This window comes from Artibeus jamaicensis, unplaced genomic scaffold, assembly GCF_021234435.1.
Source record: "Artibeus jamaicensis isolate MK-2021 breed Jamaican fruit bat unplaced genomic scaffold, CSHL_Jam_final contig_685, whole genome shotgun sequence".
NCBI lineage: Eukaryota > Metazoa > Chordata > Mammalia > Chiroptera > Phyllostomidae > Artibeus > Artibeus jamaicensis.
This window is the reverse complement of record NW_026521924.1, coordinates 17,280,482-17,303,499: the sequence shown is the minus strand read 5'-3', so window position 1 is coordinate 17,303,499 and position 23,018 is coordinate 17,280,482. Positions and strand designations below refer to the sequence as shown.

General features: G+C 41.6%; 1 protein-coding gene across 3 annotated transcripts in view; it reads right to left on the bottom strand.

The window, feature by feature from the left end:
• The window catches only part of ITCH (itchy E3 ubiquitin protein ligase), a 119,008-nt gene extending 117,066 nt beyond the window's left edge, over window positions 1-1,942 (bottom strand). For 2 of the 3 annotated variants that reach the window (XM_037164681.2, XM_053671029.1), the window contains exon 1: window positions 1,776-1,942. The gene's annotated coding sequence lies outside the window, so the exon portion shown is untranslated. The remainder of the gene's footprint in view (window positions 1-1,775) is intronic. The other variant, XM_037164682.2, reaches the window with a different exon arrangement.
• Between the last annotated feature and the right edge of the window lie 21,076 nt (window positions 1,943-23,018).

Genomic DNA, 23,018 nt, shown 5'->3' with positions numbered 1-23,018 from the left:
TTACTCATCGCCTATCAATAAGACTCATATTAAGTACACGGGCAGGTCCTGCCTCCTTCTCTGGCAACCTCAGACAGAACTGGTCACTTCCTCTTCTGTCTCAAAGCTTCTTGAGCTGTCCTTGTTATATACACAGTATTATTTGCCTCAGTGGTTCCCCAAATCATCACAATTGCCTGAGGCATGTTTTAAAAGGAAATTCTGCAGGTCCAACCCAGGGGTACTAAATCAACCTCAGGAGATGAAACCTGGAATTTCTACTTTTAAAAAGTTCCCCTAATTATTCTAACGGTCAAATTTGGGTACTACTTGTTTGTCTATCTCTTCCAATGGTGTAAAGGGGTGTGGGTGGGTGGGGGTGTGTGTGTGTTTAAGGAATGTAGAAATGATTTACACTAGAATACACTAACGAAGTATTCTACACTTGGTTTTTCTTTTGTTTTCATATCACACCTTCGTTGACCCAGGTCATGCTGAAGATGAAGGAATTCCTTTTGGACTCACATCCCCAAAATTTACATTCATTGTTCAAAAAAGCAGTTGAATTTCCACTTTCATATCTAAATATTAAAAATTAAGTGAGTAAACCCATGAATACACAATGCAGGCTTTCTCACCAGATCTGCCACAAGAACTTTATTTTTGCTGAGTAAAAACCCTTGGCCGATTTTGAGGGTAGAAACGCACACTTTATATATTTCCATAAGATCGATTTGCACTAGGAAAAATGTCAGAGACCCCAAATTAGTGTAGTGATAGGTGGCTGACTCCAGTACCTCAGTAATTTTCAAAGAAAAATTCCATTCTTCCCTCCCTACCCCTCACTCCCCCCAATAAAATGTAACAACATTAAGATAGACTATAACCAAGAAAAAAGGCTGAGTTGTTGTTACTGGAGAATCATGAATTTCGGGGAGTTTGCAAGTTCACCTGGTTACATCTCTAACTTCAGGCCCAACCTCGGGGGACGGACCGTGTGTTTTATCTCTGTAAATCGCGACTCGGAACTCAGTCTGAAAACTTGAGTTCCTCACCAACTCATGTCCTCATCCTGTTAGGGCCCTTAGAATACATACGTTCACGGATACTCTTTTCTTTTCTCTACTAAAGAAAAGGGCGCTTTGAGGAGGGTGGACAGTGACAGTTCCACGTCTGCAAAACTTGGCGCCGGGAGGCGCCAGCGGGACCGCGGTAAAAGTGGGCACCAAGGAGTTCGCCCGGCCCGGGACCACCACGCTGGAGGACAATGGAGGGAGGAAACACAAGAGACAAGGGGAAGCAGCCGCTGTGCTAGGCCCCCCTCACGACTGTGGGCTCCAAGAAGTCTCGGGAAGACCAGCCGGGTGGCAGGTGGGCCCAGCCACCGCCCCTTAAAGGGCCACGTCGCCCGCGAGGACCGCTGCCACCGGGCCCCGCGTTAAGGCCGGGCCGCGAGAGAGTGGCCCCGGGCAGGACTGCGGGGCTGGACCCTGACGGTTCTCGCCACTGCCCATCCCTCTCATAACTTGGCGCTCGCGGGCCGAGAAGCTCCAGAGTCTCGGCCCGACGGTGGCCCTTCGACGCGTCCGGCCGTCCCACCCCCCACCCCCCACCCCAGCCGCAGCCACTAGCCCGAGGTCTCCTCGCCCCCAACGGGCACCGGCTCTGAGGGAATAGGGAGCAGCCGCAGCTCTGGGTTCCGGCTTGCACGCCGCATTCCTCCACTCCTCATTCGCTTCCGACACTTTTTCCCCCCTGTCCCCAGAACTGCCCCCAGTCCGCCAGTGGGTGTTTACCGGGACTCGGGGCGGCGGCGACTCTTCAGTCCCTCGACTAAGATGGCAGCCGGTCCCGAGCCCCAACTACAGCGACTAGAGCGAGTTGGCGGCCAATGCGCAGGCGCCTCCGGATTTGGACCGATTCGCACTACAATCCCCAGAAGGCCTTGCGCACTAGCCCGCCCTCCAGAATTGGCAGGGGACTGGTGGACGCTGCTGGATCGGTGTGCTTGCCTTCCCAGGTGAGAGGAGCTCTTGAATTGCTCCCAGCGCCTCTAAGCTTTTCTTTTAACCTCCACCCCCACCAACAACACACTCTCTTAAGTCAAACTGTAGCCAAACTACTGTTCCCAAACTACAGTGTGAATCAAAATCACCCGAAGGACTTGTTAAATATTAGACCTCTGGACCCCACCCCCAGAGGTTGTAGTTAAACAGATCTGGGACAGGTTCCATTGTATTAACTTGCATTTCTAACAAGCTCTGTGGTGTGCTACTGGTGGAGGATCACGCTTTGAAAAACACTGGATTATAGTACACTCCGGGGTTAACACTGATTGGGTTCAAATCTACCTTTTACAAGGGTGCACTTAGGGATGATGAAAATAGCTTACACAACCCGGCAGATGTTCTAAGAGCTGATCAATAAGCTTCTTAAATTCTCAAAACAAATCTACGAGGGAAGTACCCTCATCCTCACTTTACAGATGCATAAATCAGGTCGTCTGGCTTCAGAGTCCATCCTCTTAACTTCCTTCATGGGTTCTTTGTGAAAAGGAATGTACCGTGCAATTACGCTGAGAAACACAAGTAAGTGCTTAATAATTAGTCACCTTTGTTATTATTGTATAGCATGCTTCCTCCTAATGAAAATAATCTTTTGCCACCTGGAAAGTCACTTACACTTTTCAAAGTACTTTTAAATCCTCCATGTTAATATTTCCTGAAATATGTAAAGTAGAGCAAAGGGAATATAGTCCATAATATTGTAATAATTAAGTATGGTGTCAGGTGGGTAATGGGTGGGGGGGACCCAATACCTCTTTGCAAAGTATATGACTGTCTAACCACTATACTGTACACCTGAAACTAATAGAAAATAACATTGAATATAAACTAATAAAGTAACATTGAGTGTAAACTGTAATTGGAAAAAAATTTGTGAATTTTTAGGAGAGTTTGTTAAAGATATAGATTCCTAGATCTGTATGCCATGAAGATTCTCTAGGGCAGTGATTCTCAGACTTTAGTGCCCACCAGAATCACCTGGAGGATTTGTTAAACAGTAGATTGCTAGGCTCCACCCCCATAATTTCCAATTTAGTAGGTCCCCCTGGGGTGGGTCTGAAAATGTACATTTTTTAATCAAGAACCACATCTGGAGAATCACTGCCATAGGGCACTGCTTCACAAATTTTTTTTCCAATTACAGTTTACACTCAATGTTACTTTATTAGTTTATATTCAATGTTATTTTCTATTAGTTTCAGGTGTACAGTATAGTGGTTAGACAGTCATATACTTTGCAAAGAGGTATCGGGTCCCCCCCACCCATTACCCACCTGACACCATACTTAATTATTACAATATTATGGACTATATTCCCTTTGCTCTACTTTACATCCTGTGACTAGTTTGTAACCACCAATTTGTACTTCTCAATCTGTTCACTTTCTTACTCATGCCTCTAACCTCCCTCACCTTTGGACACCACAGTCTGTTCTCTATGTCTATAGTCTGTTTCAGTTTGGTTTGTTCACTTATTTTGTTCTTTAGATTCCATATATAAGTGAAACCATATGGTATTTGTCTTTCTCTGACTGACTTATTTCACTAAGCATAATGCCCTCTAGGTCAATCCATGCTGTCACAAGTGTTAAGATTTCATTCTTTTTTTATGACCAAGTAGTATCCATTATATATAGGCACCAAAACTTTTTTATCCACTCATCTACTGATGGGCACCTGAGTAGTTTCCATATGTTAACTATTGTAAATGACACTGCAATAAACATAGAGACCCACATACTCTTTCAAGTTAGTGTTTTGGGTTATTTCCAATATGTACCCAGAAGTGGAATCGATGGGTAATAGGACAGTTCAATTTTTTAAAATTTATTGAGGACCCCCCATACTGTTTTCCACAGTGGCTGCACCAATCCGCATTCCCACCAACAGTGCACGAGGGTTCCCTTTTCTCCACATCCTCAACACTTGTTTCTGGATTTGTTGATGACAGCCATTCTAATGGGTATTCAACTTTTTTTTAAATCATCTCTCTAAGGGGCATCTTTAGACACGTTTTCCCTAACCATTCCCCCCATAACATTTAAAAACTTTTATTTTTTACATTTTTGAGAGAGATAGAAACATTGATATGTTATTCCACTTTATGCATTCGTCGGTTGATTCTTTTTTAAAAGATTTTATTTATTTATTTTTAGAGAGAGGGGAAGGAGGGAGAAAGAGAGAGATAGAAACATCAGTGTGTGGTTGCTTCTCACATACCCCCTACTGGGCACCTGGCCTGCAACCCAGGCATGTGCCCTGACTGAGAATCAAACTGGTGACCCTTTGGTTCACTGGCCGGTGCTCAAATCACTGAGCCACACCAGCCAGGGCTTCATTGGTTGATTCTTGTATGTGCCCTCAACCTTGAATCAAACCCACAACCTTGGCACATCAGGATGACACTCTAACCAACTGACCTACTTAGCCAGGGACCTCCCCACATGAAATTTTAATATCACAAATATAGTGTGTATCTATTTACTATATAAATACCTGTGTTTTCATATAAAGAAGTTTTTACGAATATCCTCTTCACCTCTGACCAGTGTTTGTCCCATTAAGAATGTATTCTCAAAGTGAGTATAGCTGTACTTACATCTGACAAAGAGATTTCAAGATAAAAAAGATAACGAGACAGAAATGGACATTTTATAATGATGAAGGGGACAATACATCAAGAAGACACAACTCATCAATATATATGTACCAAATCACTCTGGCTGGGGTGGCTTGGTTGGGCGTCATCCAGCAAAGCAAAAGGTCATCAGTTCCTTTCCAGTCAGGGCACATGCCTAGGTTGTGGTTCTGTCCCCATCCAGGGCATTGTGTGAGAGAGGCAACCTATTGATGTTTCCCGCTCATGTCTATGTTTTTTCTTTTTTTTTTGCTTGGCAAGAAATAGGTGTTTATTGTTTGCTAAATTAAAAAATTAGCCCTGGCTGGTGTAGCTCAGTGGATTGAGCATGGGCCTGCAAACCAAACAACTACGGTTCGATTCCCAGTCGGGGTACATGCCTGGGTTGCAGGCCAGTTCCCAGCAGGGGACGCATGAGAAGCAACCATACATCGATATTTCTCTCCCTCTCTCCTTCCCTTCCCCTCTAAAGATAAATAAATAAAATCTTTAAAAAATTAATGGAGTTCTATGGGGGAGCTTTGTATAACAAAAATTTATAAGTAATCCAATCAAATAAGTCACAGATATGAGTTATTCCAGATAATCCCAATGATAATACCAGAAGTTTACAGATGTTTGGGATGCTGATCAACACCTAAGGACTCTTTTCCCCACAAAGAAACATACATGTTGTGTGTCTAATTAACAATTCCAGGCAGTTTTAAGATCCTTAAAATACATTCTTGGGTCTCAGTTAAGGAGAGCTAATTTATTGTTAAAATGATTCCTCAAATTACTCATTCAACAGGCAGGTTCAATGACACAGAACAAAAACTTTCAGGTAGAGAAGATTAAAAATCTCTCACACATTTTCATACATACACTAAGCAACTATTACAAGCACTAAAAAGAAGTAAATGGTCCTACAAGAGCTTACGAAAGAGGTAAATGAAAGTCAAGAATGCTTTCCCTGAGAAAGTGACATGTATAAATATGAAATGTACTAATGAAACAGTTCAAAGGAAGAGCACGTGCGAAGGATCTGTGCAGTGCTGTGCTATGATAATGGAAGAAGGCCAGAGTAGTTGTAGTACAGACACAGGCGGGGTGTAGGGCTGGGGAGTGGTATAACAGAAGAGGGGGAGATTGGCCTTATTTAGATAGGTCTTTACCAAAAAGCAATGGAAAAGCACCAGATAGATTTTAAGCAAGGCAGTCAGCCACAGGATTAGATGTGCGCTTTGAAGACAGCACTCCCACTGCAGTGTGGAGATGAGACTGGAGGGTGAGAAGAACGTGTTTAAGTAGCTGGGAGACGAGTGCAGCAGTGCTGGAGGGAAATACAACTTGGACTAGGTCAGGGGTGGTGATGAAACATAATAAAAAAGATCTGAAAGATAACAGTGAATTTGCACTCTTATTCAGATACATTTCTCCCTTGTAGAAGTTGTCAGTTAATTTCTTTTTATTAATTTTCTATAAGATGGTTTCTCTTAGATTTTCATGAGCTATTTTACAGTAATGACATTAGGCATTTATCTGTCATATTTGCCTTAGTTCTTTTCCTAATTGATTTTGTCTTTCTTTTTTTCCTTTTGGAATGTTTTTCAAATTTTGTGTACACATGTCTGTATGTGTTTTTCCCTTTGCAGTTTTTCTCTCATTAATTTAAAATTATAATTCCTTCCATCATTTTTTTCCTACCTTCATGCTAGAACATGGGAAGATTTATTTTAGCATGGGACATGTAAACTTCCTAATTTGATAAGTTCACTTAGTCATCCAGCAAACGTGCACAAATGTTTTAGTTGAAAGACATACACACAAAAAGAGAGAAACAGGTAAACAAGTACTTTCAGAGTAGAAAGCACTCTGGCTGCATAAAGAATAGACAGACACTTAAGCCCAAACTGAGGTGAATTAGTGAAGACTTCCTGAAGGTCAAATTTTAACTATTTTGAACAAGCTTGGAAATGAGCTAAGTGGTAAAAGAAAGTGATTAAATTAGGAGTGGTAGATGTCATTACTACTTTCAGAGTAATTACAAAATTGAACAGGAACTCACTAGTATTTCCAGTGAACTCTCAGGGACATCACTCCAGTTAAGGTCTTTTACAACCCATAGGTAACTTAATGCAAAAAAGCCAAAAAACTTTCCTGGGACTAGCACAAGCTTGACAGATGTTTATGAATATCTGCTAAACACCTTTGGAATTGCCCTTTCCAATAAATCCTGTATTCCACTGCCAAGCAGGAATCCCAGCTTGTATCCCAGCAGGAAGTAATATATTTCATTTTCATTTCCTTCTCCATTCCACAAGTCCTCATCAATGGAGAGCTATCTAATCCTATACCAACCGAGCGGTTTCCTACTTCCCTTCCATGCTCAGACTGGCCCACCTGCCTGGAGTGCCTTCTTTCCCTCCAATGAATCACTGACTGAAATTCCTGCACAATACCTTTAAACACCAAGAACAAATACTGCATTAACTTCATTTTGCCTTCTTTGGAAACTTTTCTGCATTACTAGTTTTCTGGAAATTATTTTGCATCATAGGTGAGTGCTGCTTGTTTTACTTACCTAAGTACAGGTTGCTTGAAAATAGAAAGTATGTCTTACATGACTATGTAATATAAACAGTGAGTTGCTTATAGTAGACACATATATTCACTGAATAACGAGGATAAAGAACTTCCTTCACTGTAGCTGTGAGATCCTCATTTGATCCTTGCTTTTCCAGCTTAACTCCAGCCTTCAGATGACTTATGACTCCCTTGAATAGAAGCAGAAAGCGGGAATAGAATGGTGGCAGAAATAGTAGCCTGGTGACATCAGCATGTTATAGTGGAGGTGATGAGGGCAAATGTTTAGTAAGACTGGATTTAAAAGACCAAGAGGAGAATTGAGGACAGCACGAGTTTCATTTAACAGAGGAGGACACAGAATATACACATGAAATAAACTACCCAAAGTCCTAAGTCTGACATCAGGGACAAGTTTCTTGCTTCAGTCACCTAGAAACCGTGGAGTGTTCCCGCTGCCAGGCTCCGCGTTCTGGGCCAGCCTGGGACCACCAACAAGTTCCGTCAGCCACACTCCCTCCCCTCACCCTGCCAGACCTACTGACGCAGAAGACCGCTGCCGAGGGTCTTAAACGTCAGCCCCACAGGTTCCCAGATCTCTGTGCTCACCTCCTTATTGAGGTTCAGCATCTCGGATTGAGCCACAGCAGATGTAGGAAGAGGATCTGCTGCTGCTGGCACAAGGACTGCACTTCCGGTACCTCACGTCCATGTTTTTTCATTCCCTCTCTTTCTCCCTCCTTCTTCTTCTCTCTAAAATAAATAAATAAATCTTTACAATGTTAGGCCTGGAATTAGATAAAAGTAGCCAAGAGGAACCCGAGGCAGGCACCAGACTGTCTCAGCAAGGAAGATAGAAAAGTAAAGAAAGTACAAAGAGTGCTGAACAAGATAAACCGCCTGTGCATGACCTTGTCTTCGCATAACCTTGTCTTTGCAGAAAAGTATCCATTGTTGCAAGCAGAGAGCATAGCCACATGTGTGTTCTCTCAAGATAGCCAATTGCTAACACTACGTCTGCTTCTGTATTTGCTTGCTTGCTCACCCCAATAAAAACCCTAGGCTGTAAGCGCCAGGCGCAACTCTCACTTGCAGCCATTTTGGCACCGTGTCTCCGGACACCCTGAGAGTTCGCCCCTACTAAAACTTTGGCCAGTAAAGTTCCATCTTTAACTCCTGAAAGTTTCTGACCATTTGTTGCTCGCATTGGTGGATGCTACAACAACAACCCATTAAAAAGATAATATATCACAATCAAGTGGGGTTCTTTCCATGGGCACAAGGATACTTCAACATCTGCAAATCAATCAATGTGATACACCATGTTAACAAAATAAATGGTATTGATATGATCATATCAATAAATGCAGAAAAAACATTGGACAAGATACCAAATCCATTCATGATTGAAAAACTCAATAAAATGGGTATAGAAGGAAGTACCTCAACATAGTAAAGGCCATATATGACAAACCCTCAGCTACTATCATACTCAGTGGTGAAAAACTGAAAGCTCTGCCTCCAAGATAAGGAACAAGACCACTCATCACTATTATTCAACATAGTAGTAAAAGTCCTAGCCAGAGCAATCAGGCAAGAGAAAGAAACAAAAGGCATCCAAATTAGAAATGCAGAAGTAAAATTGTCACTTTCTACAAATGACATGATTCTCTCTTTTTTTTAAAGATTTTATTTATTTATTTTCAGAGAGAGGAAAGGGAGGGAGAAAGTAAGGGAAACATCAGTGTGTGAGAGAAACATCTGTTGGTTGCCACTCACACATGCCACAACTGGGGACCGAGCCCACAACCCAGGCATGTGCCCTGACCAGGAATCAAACCAGCAACTTTTTGCTTTGTAGGATTATGTCCAACCAACTGAGTCACACAAATCAGGGCAACATGATTCTTTATATAAAAAGCCCTGAAGACTCTGCCAAAAAATTATTAGAAACAATAAACAAATACAGCAAAATTGGAGAATATAAAATTAATGTATTAATATAAATTAATAATAATAATAGTTTTATTATTAATATACAGGCCTGGCCAGTTTGCTCAGTCATTTAGAGTGTTGCGCCAGTATGCCAAGATTGTCAGTTCGATCCCCAGTCAGGCACATACAAGAATCAACCAATGAATGCATAAATGAATAAGTAGAACAACAAATTGCTTTTTTTCTTTTTCTCCCCCTTCCTCTCTTTCTCTCTCTCGAAAATCAATAAATTAAATAAACAAATAAATAAATAAGAATTAAAAATTTAAAAATCAGTGTACAAAACTCCATCGTGTTCCTATATACTAACAATGACACTTCAGAAAAAAGAAAAAAATTCCATTTGCAATTGCAAAAAATATGATAAAATAACTAAAAATAAACTTAATCAAGGATGTGAAGGACCTATACACTGAAAACTACAAGACATAATTAAAAGTAATTGAAGACAAAAAGAAATGAAAAGATATTTCATGTTCATTGATTGGAAGAATCAACATAGTTAAAATGGCCATAACACCCAAAGCAATACACAGATTAAATGCAATCCCCATCAAAATCCCAGTGGCATTTTTTTTAAGAAACACAACAGAAAGTCATCAGATTTGCATGGAACCACAAAAGACTTCAAATAGTCAAAGCAATCTTGAGAAAAAAGGAACAAAGCCAGTGATATACGTACTCCCTGACTTCAAATTATACTACAAAGTGACAATAATCAAAATACCATGGTATGGGCAGAAAGACACACAGAATTGAGATCCCAGAGATAAACCCATATGTATAGGATGAGTTAAATTTTTGACAATGGAGCCAAAAACACAGTAAGGAAAAGAAAGCCTCTCTGATAAAATTGAAAAGCCACATGCAAAAGAATGAAACTAGGCTGCTAATTATCACCATACACAAAAATTGGCTAAATATGGATGAAAGACCTAAATATAATACCTGAAACAAGTTATATATAAGAAAACAAAGGTACTGCCCTGGCTGGTATGGCTCAGTGGCTTGAGCCCCAGCCTGTGAACCAAAGGATTGCCGGTTCAATTCCCAGTCAGGGCACATGCCTAGGCTGCAGACCAGAACACTGCCATCCTCCCACAGGGACCAAGGTCTGCACAGATTCCATATTGTGAAGCTATCGAAACTCACCTTTTTAGAGGCCTTCAGGTTTGAAAAACTGGTTTTGCCTACAGGGTTTTGATACACATTCCAAGTGGCCTTTTGTACAATGGAGTTTAGAATTCAGGAATTCAGAGGCTGTGCAGAGCCTTCCCTGGTTAGCACAAGGTCTACCGGGTTGCCTTTCTAGCTACTTTCTTTTCCTTTTTTTCCTAGCTACTTTCTTACACAGGGAAGCATAACATGCACTCTGCATTTTTGGCTGATTTCCTGTAAATGTTGTTGTTTAAAATAAATTTTACCTCTTATTCAGATTGACAGCTTTCTTAATAAATTCTAAAATTCACATAAATAGCCATAAGGTGCTCTCAGCCCCTCCTCCTGCAGTATTTGGGAGAAATGACAGTCAGATGGGCAATTGCAGAATGAGGAACTCCCTTAGAAAACAGACAGCACCGCAGAACTTCTAGTCCTGCTCATGACCCTCAGTTCCTCTTTTCTGGCTTTCAAACCTGAAGTGCCCTTCCTCTAGGAAAGACCCATGGGTCCATCTCTGCAGATTGCAGATCAAAATCCTTTCTTGCCTATAGTTCTCACTAGAAATGTCTATTTAACCAAAATCTATATCACTTTTTTAAAAAAAAGCCCTGGCTGGTGTGGCTTAATGGATTGAGTACGGGCCTACAAACCAAAGGGTTGCTGGTTTGGTTCCCAGTCAGGGCACATGGATGGGCTGCAGGCCAGGTCACCAGTATGAGGCATGCGAGAGGCAACCATACTTTGATGTTTCTCTCCCTCTCTTTCTCCCTTCCTTCTTCCTCTAAAAATAAGTAAATAAAATATTTTTTAAAAATAAGTTAAAGTCATACCTGCAAATTCCTCAGGCAAAGATACAATCAAGCGCAAAGCATCCAGGTCACCTTATGCAATGTGCAGGGTGGGAAGGTGTGTCAGACTGGAAATGCTCCTAAGAATCTTAGAACCCATCTTTGATTCAGGTAAATATCTCCTGAGGTTGCAAGTATAATTTGAAATACAAAGGGATGTGTCACCTTGTTTCTAATCCTTGAGGATCTTCTAAACTTGAAGGAGAGGCAGATCACTCAAGGTCAGATGGTCCAGTCATCTGCATTCAAGCTCTTTCCTCATCTGCAAAACAAGACTAATAATAATACCTTGCCTCTTGAGTGTTGTAGGGAGGATCAAATGAGAAAACATTAATACAGCACAGAACCATTGTAAGTGTTCGATTAAAGTTAGCCCTTCATTTTCCAGATTAGGCAACTGTGTCCCAGAGAAGTGTGATGACTTGCCTGAGATCAGCTAGTGACTTGTGGAAGCAAGACTCAAACTTGGTCAGTCTGAATTGAAAGACCTTTTTCTTAAACTTTAAGCCAGTATCTCCTAAGGACTTGTGCATTAATGGATGTACACAAGATGCTTTTAGATCCTGCAATCAGTGGCCATTAAAAATTTTTTTCATTATGAAAAATTTCAAAGATATTTTAAAAAAGAAAATAGTATAATGAATCTCCAGCTTCAAGTATCAACTCAGGAACAAACAGCTTTTATCCATTACCCCCACTGATACCTTATTTGGGAGCAAATCCCAGGCAGTATGTCATTTTATCAGGGATTATTTTGGTAAATTGTATGGTAACTTTTCTTATCTAAGTAGTCGTGTTTTTTAGTTTGTATACTGAAACAGTCTGTAGCTAATATTATACATTAAGCTGATCATTTCACAGATGCTTAAGCATTTTAAGATATGGCTAAGGCAGGACCTTAACAAATTAAAACTCTTGAGATGCCACGTTTTCACTATTATATTGACCATGAACAAACAGTTTGATATCTCAGTTGTGTTACCAAGGGCATGAGAAATAACCAGGCTCACTGCTCACTATTGTGATGCCAGTGTGTGGTATCAAAATTAAAAACCATCCTGGGCAGGTAGCTTAGTTGGTTAGAGCACGGTCCCAATATACTAAGGTTGTGGGTTCAATCCCTGGTTAGAACACATACAAGAATCTACCAATGAATGCATAAATAACTGGAACAACAAATTGATGTTCCCCCCCTCTCTCAAATAAATATAAAAACATTTAAAGATATATAAATACATATGTCAAAATATCCACATGTATAAAGTTGGACTTATATCTCTGTTTCACACCATATATAAAAAATAACTCAAAATGGATCAGAAACCTAAAGAAAGGAGTTAAACTAAAATTTTTAGAAGAAGATATTGGGGGGAATCTTTAAGACCTTGGGTTAGGCAAAGGTTTCTTAAATATGATAGCAAAAGTAATAGAACAAAAGCCACTTTCTCAGGCCCTCTTTTCCAGAGCTAGCTGCACCCCATAAAGCATAACTAACCCCAATTGTTCTTCATCTTCAGGACTGGAGTTACTGGAAGACCCCTAAAGGCCCAGAGGCTCCGGAAACTTACAGAACAGACATATCAGACCTCAACGACCAGGGACCCTGCACCCAAAGATAACATTGAAACATCCTGCTCCACAGTCACCCCATCACCGGATAAAAACTCAAAGCCCTAACACCTCAGTGCCGGTGCTGGTGCTGGTGCATTTCTCCACATCTGGCTCCTTTCCTCCCTCGGGAAAGTAAAAATAAAACCTTTACTCTCTGTGCTTTCTTCTCTTTGTGAATTCTTTCACGGCCCTTGTCACCAATCACCAATCACCAAAAGTATTATCTATAAATTGACATCCAAGAAAAAATTGAGAAGTTAGATCACCAAAATTCAAAAATGTTGTGCTTCAAAAGATACCATTAATAAATTATTCAGTTTTAAATGGTTAGTATTATGTTACATGAACTGTACTTCAATAACATTTTTTTAAGGCTCCATTAAGAAAATGAAACACATCCCTGGTTAGCATAGCTCAGTGGATTGAGCGTGGGCCTGCAAACCAAAGGATTGTGGTTCGATTCCCAGTCAGGGCACGTGCCTGGGTTGCAGGCCAGTTCCCAGCAGAGGACACACAAGAGGCAACCATACATTGATATTTATCTCCCTCTTTCCTTCCCTTCCCCTCTAAAGTAAATAAAATAAAATAAAAAAGAAAGAAAGAAAATGAAACACATGACTCAGTGGATTGAGCACTGGCCTGCAAACCAAAGGGTTGTTGGTTGGATTCCCAGTCAGGGTACATGCTTGGGTTGTGGGCCAGGTCCCCACTGGGGGGCACGAGAGAGGCAACCGCACATCTATGTTTCTCTCTTCTCCCTCTCTTCCCCTCTGTCTAAAAATAAACAAATAAAGTCTTTTTAAAAAATGAAACAAATGTCAGAGTTCCTGCTGGTGTGTCTCAGGAGGTTGGGCATCATCCCACAAATCAAAAGGTGTCTGGTTTGGGCACATGCCTGAGTTGCACGTTTGGTCCCCAGTCAGGACACAAGCAGAAGGCAGCCAATCAATATTTCTCTCTCACATCAAGTTCCTCTCCTTCTCCTTCTCCCTCCCTTCCCTTCTCTCTAAAGTCAAACATAAAAATAGAAGTAAATTTTAAAATAGAAACATGAGTGACAGGGAGAAAATATGTGCAAAACTCATGTATGATCAAGAACTTCTCCCCTGGTTGGTGTGATTCAGTGGATTGAGCACTTGACTGGAAACCAAAAAGTTGCCGGTTTGATTCCTAGTCAGGGCACACACCTGGGTTTTGGGCTAGGTCCACAGTTGGAGGTGTGTAAGAGGTAACCGATTACACTTCGATATTTTGCTCCCTCTCTTTCTCCCTCCCTTGCCCTCTCCCTAAAAATAAATTTAAAAAAAGAATTTCAAACCAAAATACATAAAGAACTCTTTAAATTCAATATTAAGACAAAAGATTTCAATAAACATTTCACCAAGATATTGCCAATATGCACATGAAAAGATGCCTAATATCATTAGTCATTAATAAAATGCAAATTAAAATCACAAGGAGATGCCATTTTTATACTCCCTACTAGGGACCGAACCCACAACCCATGCATGTGCTCTGACCAGGAATTGAACCAACAGTCTTTGGCTTTGGGAACAATGTCCAACCAACTGATCCAAACCTATCAAGGCAATAGTTTTTCATACTTTTTGAATAATGTATCAGATGTCTGTATTAGCTACTTAAAAAACAGACTTTAAAAAAAATAACTGAAATAATTTAAAAAGTCATTGACTTAGAGAAAAATGTAAGTCACATCATAGAGGGTATGCAGAGAAACACACACCCCTGAGGTAGGATTGTGGCTGGGAGCCCACCCAAAGCCGTCCGACAGTGCGTCTGGCCTAGGTCTGCCTACCTGGTGACTCCACACCTGCTCTGCCTCACTCAGGGTGGGACAGAGACTGGGCCCATGAGCCCTGTGCCCATTGACCAGGACAATGGACGTAAAAGGATCTGCCAGGTATTTGTGACTGCTGCCTGGAAGTGTGAAAACAGGCTCATGACAAACACAGAGCTCCCAAAGCCCTGGCTGGAGAGCTCAGTTTGTTGGAGCATTGTCCTGCTACGCCAGGGTTATGGGTTTGATCCCTGGTCAGGGCACATATAGGAATCAACCAATGAATGCATGAATAGGTGGAACAAGTCAATGCTTCTATCTCTTTCTCTTCCTCTCTCTCCCCCTTTCTTTCTCTCTCTAAAAATCAGTAAATAATTTTTTTTTAAAAAACCCACAGAACTCCTACACTGCATCCAGTCCAAGATCGTGGATGACCATCACAGATGTCCAAGATCAGGTCTTATGGGCATCCTGGGCAATCCCTCAGTCCAAGAGAGTCCTTTGCAGTTGAGATGCAAAACTCAGGATGTGGAGTCAATCCTGGTTCTGATCATTTGCTGTGTGACCTTCTGCTAACTTCCCTGAGCCTCAGTGGCCTCAGATGTAAACATAGAAATGACACTTTCAAAATATATACATATAAAACAAAGCAATATACAAAAGACAGTAAGGGAACAACCCAAATGTTATCAAAGAGAGAATGAATAAAATAAATTACAGTATATTCACACAATAGAATATATAGAACAATAAAAAGGACAAACTACTACACACGAGAACATAGATGGATTTCACAAACATAATGATGAGTGAAAAAAGCCAAACAAACAAAAAAACACACACCATAAAAAATCGTACTTTTTAAAAATGTTTATGAACAAGTAAAACAAACAAGGTGACAAAGATAAGAAGACTAATTACTCTGGAGTGGCAGGAATTAGCTGGGAGAGGTCATCAGGGAGCCTTCTGGGGCATGGGAAATGTTCTATATGTCGATCTGATCTGGTTACACAAAAATATCTTACATATGCACACATATAAATTCAATGTTACATGATATTTATATCATTTACTGTATATATGTTATAGTTCAATATAAAATTTTAATAGTTAAAAAGAGAGGCATGATAAACATAAGATGGAGGAGGAAAGTTATCTAAGTCAGGGAAAGAGTTAGGAGGGGAGGAGGGCATGTAGTTAAATGCAGGTTATTGTGAGGTTTTGCGTTTATTTTGTGATGGTGGATTCCCAAGCACCTATATCATTTACTTTGAGAAACAACTCAAAAATAATTTTAAAATAATACAAAACATATACATGCCTGGTAGAGTTGTTACAGGTTATATCATTCAGGATTCTTAGTTGCAAATAAGAGAAACCAACTCTCTTTAGCTTGAGTAAGAAAGAAACTTATTAAAGGATGTTGAGTGGCTCAAAGAATCTCCCTGAAAGTCAGAGCTCTAGGCTTGTAGGCTGTGTGCAGTTAGGAGCAACTCCCAAAATCACCCCAAAGATTCAGGCAAGCTAGGAGAGAGGCCGGGTCCCAACTGTAGGGCAAGGACAGCTTGCTTTGCCCACCCTGAGCTTGGGATGCTACCAATAGCTACCATCCTTACTTCTCTGTGCCCCATTTGTGAAACAGGCATATGCTCATATATTTTAGGGGTATGTGGACACCTATAGGAAATCATGTATGTAAAGGGCTGCACCAGACACCAGGCACACTATAAATGCCTATTCAGTTAGGGTTAGCAATGGGAAGGTCAGGTGGCAGCTGATAGGAATGCAGGTAATGTCCCCCAGAATTCTGAGGAATTCCTGGAGGAGACCTGACAGGCAGTGCCAGCCTGCTTTGCCAGAATGGGGTCCAGGAAACATGAAAATTTTTTTCTTTTAAGATTTTATTTATTTTAAACAGAGGGAGAAAGATAGGGAGAAAAGATAGGGAGAAAGAAAGGGAGAGAAACATCAATATGAAAGAGAAACATCCATCAGCTGCCTCTCACAAGCACCCCAACCGGGGACTAGGCCTGCAGCCTGGGTGTGTGCCCTGACCTGGAATCGAACCAGCAACCTTTGGCTTTGTAGGATGATGCTCATCCAACTGAACCATACTGGCCGGGGACGCAATTCTTTTAAAAGTCATTTTAATAAGAATGTTTAACCTGGTACAGATGCTATCATGCCCGTTATCTTACTTAATTTTCTTAATTTGCAAAGGGCAAAGACTATGACGGCCAGAAATACTCAGAATTGACATTAGCTTAGTAACTTCCTGACTGTGTGGTCTTGGGCAAATGACTTAATTTATAGATGAGGCCTTTTGTTCTCATCTGTGAAATGGGAAAATAATGAAATGCCATGAGGACCAAATGAGAGAAGACACATGCCACAACTGGCACAGGGTAGGTGCATGATAAAGGTAATAGAAGTGGGTGTTATTTTTTTAAATTAATTAATTTATATTTTTATCTTAGAGAGAAAGGGAGGGAGAAAGAGAGGGAGAGAAACACTGATCAGTTGCCTCTTGCATGCCCACTCTGGGGATCTGGCCTGCAATCCAGGCATGTGCCCTGACAGGAGTTGAACCAGCGACCTTTCGGTTCGCAGGACGACACTCAATCCACTGAGCAACACCAGTCAGAGCTACAGATGAGTGAGATTTAAAAATATACTGGAAATTACAGAAGAAAAGACTGGTAAATGTGAAGATACAGCAATAGAAAACATCTAGGAGAAAACACAGAGAAAAGAGAATTTTAAAATAATGAACAGAGCATCAGTGAGCTGTGAGATAACTTCAAGTAGTCTAGTACATGTGTAATTAGAGGCTCTGAAAAAAATGAGGATGGGATAGAAACATTATTTGAAATAACAATAGCTGAAAATTTTCCAAATATGAGACTCACAGTGTCCTAGAATGTACACAAGCCCACTCACCCAGGAACCAGCACTAAAAGGGCCCAATTTGTTTGTGGGAAGCAGCAGAGGGTACTGAAATCTGAGAGAGAGTAGAACAAGTGCCATTGTTCCCTCTCTGACCCCACCCCCACATACAGCATCACAACCCAGTGACTGGTTTACCCTGCCCTGGTGAACTCCTAAGGCTCCACCCCTCATATGTGACAGGCATGACAACCCCCCACCCCCCAAAAAATGGCCCAAACAGAAGAACAGATCAAAGTCCCAGAGCCAACACTCTCAAGCGACCAAGAGATAGCCAACCTATCAGATGCACGGTTCAAAGCACTGGTGATCAGGATGCTTACAGAACTGGTTGATTTTACTCACAAATTAAATGAAAAAAATGAAAGCTATGCTAAGTGAAATGAATGAAAATGCACAAGGAACCAATAGTGATGGAAAGGAAACTGGGACTCAAATCAATCGAATGGACCAGAAAGAAGGAAAAAATGACCAAACAGAAAAGAAGGAAGAAACAAGAATTCAAAAAAAATGAGAGGCTTAAGAACCTTCAGGACATCTTTAAATGTTCCAACACCCAAATTATAAGGTACCAGAAGGAGAAGAGGAAGAGCAACAAGTGGAAAATTCATTTGAACAAATAATAAAGGAGAACTTCCCCAATCTGGCAAAGGAAATAGACTTCCAGGAAGTCTAGGAAGCACAGAGAGTCCCAAAGAAGGCAGACCCAAAAAGGAACACACTAAGGCACATCATAATTACATTAGCCAAGATTAAAATGAAGGAGAGAATTTTAGAAGCAGCAAGAGATAAGGGGACAGTCACCTACAAAGGAGTTCCCATCAGACTGTCAGCTGATTTATGAAAAGAGACCTTGCAGGCAAGAAGGGACTGGAAAGAAGTATTCCAAGTCATGAAAGCCAAAGACCTACATCCAAGATTGCTCTATCCAGCAAAGCTTTCATTTAGATGGAAGGACAGATAAAGTGCTTCTCAGATAAGGTCAAATTCAAGGAGTTCATCATACCAAGCCCTTATTATAGGAAATGTTAAAGGGACTTATCTAAGAAAAAGAAGATAAAAAATATGAACAGTGAAAGGACAGCAAACTCACAGTTATTAACAACCTAAAACAAAAGCAAACTAAGCAGACACCTAAAACAGGAGTGGAGCCACAGAAATGGAGATCACATGGAGGGTTAGCAACAGGGGAGTGGGAGCAGGAGATGGGGGGAGAAGGTACAGAGAATAAGTAGCATAGACAGTGGGGAGAAAATAGACAGGGGGAAGGCAGAGTAGTGTGGGAAATGTAGAACCTAAAGAACTTATGACACATGGGCCTGGCTGGTGTGGCTCAGTGGATTGAGCGTGGGCTGTGAACCAGAGGGTCGCCGGTTTGGTTCCCGGTCAGGGCACATGCCTGGTTTGCCTGCGAAGTCCCCAGTATGGGGTGCATGAGAGGCAACCACACATTGAGGTCTCTCTCCCTTTCTTTCTCCTTCTCTTCCCCTTTCTCTAAAAAGTGAATGGACAAAGTCTTTTAAAAAATAATATTTAAAAAGTTGTAAGTGTGAATCCCATTGGAAAAAAATAAAATAAAGAACTTATGACACATGGACATGAACTAAAGTGGGGAATGTCGGTGGGAGGGGGTGTGCAGGGTGGAGGGAAATGAAGGAGGGAATGGGACAACTGTAATGGCATAATCAAAATATATTTTAAAAAAGAAAAAATAAAAAATAATTGTTTTAATGTCTTTGCTCATTCTAACAGGTATGTCAATTCTGGGTCAATTTCAATTCGTTTTTCTCCTTATTATTTCCTGCTTTGCATGACTGGTAAAATTTTTTACTGGATGCCAGATATTATGAATGTTACCTGTTGACTGATGGATATTTCTGTAATTTTCATAAGTATTCTCAAACTTTGCTCTGGAATGAAGTTATTTGAAAATTGTTTGCTATTTTTGGGTCTGGCTTTTAGAATTAGGCAGGACCAAAACAGTGCTTAGACTAGGGCAGGAGTGTCCAAACTTCGGCATCTCTGGGCCACGCTGGAAAAAGAAGAGTTGTCTTGGGCCACACATTAAATACACAAACACTAACGAAAACTGATAAGCCAAAAAAAGGTCCATGCGTAATTTCCGTGATATCCGCCACCACAGATAAGCGAAAAGGTCCTCACATAATAACCCTAATTATACAGTGGCCCCTTCAATAATCTAAGATCGTCAAGCAGGTCCCAAGTTTGTGATTATTAGTACAGAAAATGTACATATCTAAGTGATGAAATAGTATAAAACTTAGTAATTAAACTAAGTAATACTTCAAATAAACTTAGGATTTTGCATTGGGCCGTATTCATAGCCATCCTGAGGCACATGTGGACCGTGGGCTGTGGGCTGGACACCCCTGGTCTAGGGCTAATTTTTCTCTACCACTGAGTTCTGTGTTCTCTGCTGAATGCCCTCTGAACCACAAGGCTTTTCGATCAGCCTAGTGGGAACAGGCACACAGTGAGCAGAAACACTGTCACCTCTAATCTTTTTGGATGGTTCTTTCCCAGACTTTGAATAGTTTCTTCACGTACACGTGCTAGTGAGCACTCAGCTGAGTATTTGAGTAAAATCTCCAGAGTTCTCTCTGTACACAGCGCTCTCTCCTCTCTGGTACTCTGCCAACTCTAGCACCTTTGGTTTCTCCAGGCTCTCAGCTCTGTTTCCCCAACTCAGAAAGTCTGTCGGGCTCCACCCGGGTTCACCTCCTTGCACCATAGCTTGAAAACTCCTGAGACAGTAATTTTGGGAAATCATAGGTCTTACCTCATTTGTTTCCAGTCTCAGCGATCACTGTCCTTCATTACCTGGAGTCCAGTGACTTGAGAAGAGTTGTTTTATTCAGGGTGTAAGGCGGAGGAGCTTTTAAAATTCCCGATGTCCAAGTCACATCCTAGAGAATTAAATTCAAATCTCTAGAGATGGGGTGCAGGCATCATTAACCAATGCACATCCAAATTTGAGGCTCAGTATCCTATGCTGTGATTTTACTTCTTTGGTGAAGGTACTATGGCATATTTTCAACTCATAGCTGAGCCCATGATTAAAGAGATGAAATCTCTTTTAAGTTGCCCTGATTAAAAAACAAAGTTGGTCTCAAGCCCAGAGCAGGGCAGAACCTGCATGTGAGAGTTAAGTAGCTCTAGCTAAGGGGAGAATAGGGCAGAGCAGGGAGCTGGGCTGCAGCCTGGGCGCATTTACACAGTTGACTCTTGAACAACACAAGGGGTTTGGGGCACTGGCCCCCATGCAGTTGAAAATCCACATGTAACTTTAGACTCCCTCAAACTCTGACTACAGCCCCTCATCTATGAGGGGGATTGTTTGCAGGACCCCTGCAGATACCCAAATCTGCAGATGCTCAAGTCTCTTATATGAAATGGCAGAGAACAATGCATGTGGGCAGCCCTCCACATTCACGAATTCTCAACTATGGATCGAAAATACTGTTTTCTGTTCGCAGTTGGTTGAATCCATGGATGTGAAACTCCAGGTTAAGGGCCAACTGTATATTTATTGAAGAAAATCAGCCCTGGCTGGTGTAGCTCAGTGGATTGAGCAGAGGCCTGTGAAGCAAAGGGTTGCTGGTTCGATTCCCAGTCTAGGGCACATGCCTGGGTTGCAGGCCAGGTCCCCAGTAGGGGACACATGAGAGGCAACCACACACTGATGTTTCTCTCCCTCTCTTTCTCCTTCCCTTTCCCTCTCTCTAAAAATAAATAAATAAAACATTTTTTAAAAATAAAGTTAAGAGTAAAAAAAGAAAAGAGAAAATCCATGTATAAGTGGACTTGTGCAGTTCAAACCAGTGTTGTTCAAAGATCAACTATAGTTCATTATTTCTACTTGACAAAGTTTTCATACTGTCTTGCTTCATTTGCTTCCCCCAACAATCCTGAGGCAAAATTTCCTACCTCTGTTTGGCAGATGAGAACATGGTGCTCAAGAGGTTGGCTGACTTGACAAAGGGCAAATCAGTAGCACAGTTAAAATTTAAACTCAGAGGAAGTTGAAAAAAGCAATCCCTAGCAGGTTAGCTGCCAGGAGTAAGGGAGCATCCCAGCAAAGCGCTGAGTCAAAGCAAATTGCCTTGGTAGGGCCCTGAGCAGTGGCGAGACAACATGGATATCCTCTGCACAGTGTGACAGGCACTAAAGAATTATATAGTCCTGACTGGTGTGTTCAGTTGGTTGGGCGTCATTCCACAAAATGGTCATCAGTTCGATTCCTGGTCAGGGCACATGCCTGCACGTGCCAGGTTCTGCACGGGGCAGGTCCAAGAAGCAACCCATTGAGGTTTCTCTCTCACACCTCTGTTTCTCTTTCTCCCTCCTTTCCCCTATCTCTAAAAGTAAATAAATAAAGTCTTTAAAGAGAATTGTATAGAACCGGGTGGGGTGGACAGGGGTACTGGTATGTGACCCGCCCCAGATAGGGGGAAATCCCTTACTTTGCAGGGCAGTGGCCTGTTCCAGGAAGCAGCAGCTCACGAGATACAGGGGAGGGGTCCATCAGACAGTCTCTGAGAGCATCTATGGGAAACCTTTTCTGTTCTGTCTGGCAGCGGTCTCCTCACTGAACAGTCTGTCCTCCGCAGACTTCTGCCTTGGGAGAAAGTATGCAAGCGTACAGTCAAAGCTGAATCGCAGGGAAAATGAAGATGATACTGGGCATTGTTACTTCATCCTCCCTCCTGGCCCTTACTCACACAGTACTTAACCTCTGCTCTCAATTAAAGAGGATCGTAAAATAATACAGCAAAATTGGCTCCCATCAACAAGTGTTTGCTGTGAGCCAGTCCCTTTCCCGACATCATCCTGTTGAATCCTCGCTCTGATTCTATGAAGCAGGTACTATCATCATCTCCATTTTAAAGATGAGGAAAGGGAGGCAAAGAGTGACTATACTTATTATCTGTTGCTGTATGATAAATTACCTAGCTTACAACTGCAATAAACATTTATTCTCTCCCATATTTTCTGTGGGTCAGGAATTTAAGAGTAAATTACCTGGGTGATTCTGGCCTGGGGCACCTCAGGAGGTCCTGGCCAAAATGTCACCCAGGGTTACAGTCCTCTTAAAGCTTGACTAGGGCTGCAGGATCTAATCCCAAGGTGGCCCATGCACATGGCTGCCAAATGATCTGGCAGTGGACAAGGAGGTCAAGATTTCAGTCACTCGCCATGTGGGTTTCTCCATTGGGCTGCTTGAGTGTGCAGAAGGAAAAGGGGCCACAACCTAAACCTGACAAGCTCAGGGGAGGCCTGCATGGTGGGCCTTGCAAACTCAGAGACCCAAAGTAACCATATAGGATGCTTTGAAATGAAAACTTCCTAACTAAAAGTAGGTCATGGCAGGTAGTCATGTCCTAGGCTGG